Below are 3,731 nucleotides of genomic sequence, written 5' to 3'. Positions count from 1 at the left end.
AAACACACTCAAATTCAATAAAATAACCTTCATCTTTCTAACTTATTCCCTTCAAGTGGGCACTTTCATGTTGCCCTATCCAACTTATTCAGTTCACTCATAAAGTCATAGGTAGGGGCATAAAGCAATAGCCCCATGCATCTAGACAATTTCAAGTCAAAAGGGCTGATGGTAACGGACACTACCCCCAATAAATGAGGCAATCATCAAGTGCATGAGAAAAAAATTGAGGGGATGAACTCATAAAAGATCAACTTTTAATCTAGTTAATTTGATATTTGTACTGTAACTTGTAAGTCTATTGCGTTTTCTTATTCTAACTATTCCTTTTTCTGTAATGCTTTGGCTTAGCTTTCTAATATTTTATTTTTTATTTTTTATTTTTTTATTTCTGGACATGGGCTCATATATGACCTTTTCTATACATATATGTCAATGAGATGTAGGGTTATATGTGTAGTATGTATCCCTAATGTGTGTAGCTTAATAGAACAGCCCCAAAAACTATTGTACAAGATTAGTTGTGATTTTAGCGCACCAATTGCAAAACATTCTCCGTCACAACATGTCATTTGGACAAAAATTGACAAAAACATATTCACTTTTACTTTCTCTTCTCTCACTAATAAAGATAAATAACTAAATAAATATATATATATATATATATATATATAAATAGACACTACAAAAAAGGGGTCTATAGCCGCGTTTCAAAAACGAGGCTATAGACCCCAAAAACTCGGCTATAGGATAGAGCCGCGTTTCCTATGGTCGCGTTTACAAACACGGCCTAAACGCAATAGGCCTATAGCCGCATTTTCGGAAAACACGGCTAAAGGTCTAACCTAGAGCCACGTTTTTTAAATGCAACTATAGGATTCGGTCCTATAGTTGCGTTTTTAGAAATGCGGCTATAGACCCCAACCTATAGCCGTGTTTTCTGAAAACGCAGCTATATCCCAGCTTTGAGCTGCGTTTATAACCGTGGCTAAGGCGCGGTTATAGGTTGTTCCATGTAGGTGAAAAAGGGTATATAGCCGTGTTTTAAAAACGCGGCTATAGGTTTTTTTTTTTTTTTTTTTTTGCTTTCTTTTCTTTTAATTTTTTTCCCTGCTATCATAACTTCCTGCTATATACAAGTTCCCAACATCGCAACTCCCTACTATCACAACTTCCTGTTACATCCCAACATCACAAGTGCCATAAACAATCAAGAAGGATATATACTAGTTCCCAACACAAATTTGCCAAAAGATATATACAATCAAGAAGGATATATGCAAGTTCCCAACAACAAATCAAGAAGGATACATACAAGTTCCCAACACAAATTTGCCAAAAGATATATACAAGTTTTGTACATCACAAAAAATTACAAATGTTTAAGAAACTAAACTACTTATCATTGTACATTGTCATAACAAAGTCCGATAATGCTTATAGGCAAAGATTTTTTTTGCAAAATGCAAGAGTAAAAAACAGCCACAACTATGATAACAAAATTAAATTAAAGGTTGGGTTGACGGTGTAAGAGTTCATAAAAATAAAATTTACCACGTTTTTAAATAAACTGATTGTACCGATGGTACTTACAAAAAAAAAACTAATGGTATCTTTTTTAAACTTTCATATTCACTAAATTTTGATAACTTATTTGAAAAAATAATAAACTTTAATAAAAATTCATTGTATCACGTACAGTAACAACAATTATGACAACAAAATTATATATATTGACCAATTCACTATCCACTTTTTTCCTACTAAAATGAAGTAACAAAAAATGACCAATTTGAACATATAATATACTTAAAAAGTTTATTCAAGAGTTGGTCAAAATTCTTAAACAAATATCAATTGTGCAACTATATACTTCAATCGGAACATTTCATATGTATCTAATTTAATTACTTTGTGTAAGCTATAGTAATATAAAGCAGAAGTTCAACAAAAGAATGAAATAATTAATGAAATAATTCACTATAATTTTGTGCTAAGTATTACTCCAATTAAAACTTCTTCTTTAACCAAAACTTTGTTAACATGTTCTCAGTAGAACCTATGATCAAGACCCAAAAAAAATCCTCCTCACCTAAAGAAACCTCCTTCTCATCTGATAGCTCTATTTGAAGTACAAACCAATTTTTCTGTCCACTCGCAGTAAGTTTACACAATGCGAGGCAAGACTTTGCAGCAAAAAGGGTTGAGTTCGGTAATTGCCTAATTTAATAGGGCTGTAAACATACACAAATTATGGATGAGAGTGAGAAAAATTAATCAAGTGCACAAATGATCAATCAAGAAATATGAAATGGGAAGAGTAAATTGATGTCCGATGCCTTAAGGGCATTAGTTTAAGAAATATTTTTATGGGAAAAGAAAAAAGCAATTGACTTTTTTGGCAACCTTTTATATTTCTCTTAAAAATGGTACAAATTCTTAAAATGGTCCATTAACGAATATTCTAAGAGTACTAATTAACCAGACTCATACTAAATAATAGAACTCACTCTTGTCAACATAACCCATGGTAGCAACATCCATTTCAGAAAATTGCGTGAAATGTTATACTAACTAAATAAAGAGATTACCCTCATATGTCATGAAAACCAATAAGCCACCATTGAGTACTAGATATAAAAAAATAAAAAATAAAAAAAGCCAAAAATTCCAAAGGGGTATTTGATGGAAAGTAATCAATCCACTGCCATCTATACAGCAATTGTAGAAGCCAGTTTGATGCATTGCACTAAGACATGACAATATTCACCAAAATCGTACATAAATGAGGTTAGTTTTTAAATTCACATAAGACACAGTAACAAGACAAACACAACAACAGGAAAGGACATAACACAAATAACACAAATTGATTTGATGAAAGCTGTAGCTTGCGAAAATTCTTAACAAATAGGTCATATTTCAACTTCAAGCAAATGCTTAAAAGATTTTTTTTTGTTTCTTCTGAGGAAAGATAATAATTTTTTAGATAACAATGATTATCATTTTTTTATGATAATCAGTGCAATTAATCTATCATATCTTTAATGATCTTATTCCCCTCTTTAAAGTGAGATTACTGCTTGCAAAATCTACAACAGGAAAATAAAGTACAGCACCTCATCTCAAAAAATTTTCAAAGCAAGTTATTCCTGCTTTAAAGTAAAACTGATGCTTGCAAAATCTAAAAAAGAAAAATAAAGCGTAACACACCTCAAAATTTTGTGTGTGAGAGAGAGAGAGAGGACGTGATCCAGCATACATTGAAGTGATTTCAAAGGGAAGTATAAGATAACAATCTGAACAAGAGTTTTTATGCTTTTAACTACTGGATAGGTGGAGTACAAGTACAGCTTGTGATGACAAACAATTGAAATGAGGCCACAATTAACTTAATTTGGAAGACACTAAAGAGTCTTTTTTTCCCTACTTTGGTAAGAATCTATTTATATCTGCTACACTAGCAGTGAAGATAACCCATTCAATAAGCCAAGAATAGAAAGCATTCTTAAAAATTTTAACAACTATGGGTTTTTTTGTGTGCGTGGAGAATTTCACATATTCAGAAGAGTTCTAATGATTTGACCAACAGCTTGGGTATTTGACATTAGATTAAGTCTTTGTTTTGCCACTAATGTTCCATGCTAGCTAGGTTGCTATAGGTACATCTAGACATGGAGACGGGGGCAAGGGAAAGGAGGGAGTCATATATATATAAGTGGCTATCTTTT

This window comes from Quercus lobata, chromosome 3 (genome assembly GCF_001633185.2).
Source record: "Quercus lobata isolate SW786 chromosome 3, ValleyOak3.0 Primary Assembly, whole genome shotgun sequence".
In the NCBI taxonomy this organism is placed as follows: Eukaryota; Viridiplantae; Streptophyta; class Magnoliopsida; order Fagales; family Fagaceae; genus Quercus; species Quercus lobata.
The sequence above is the reverse complement of the archived record's forward strand: the minus strand, read 5'-3'. Positions refer to the sequence as shown.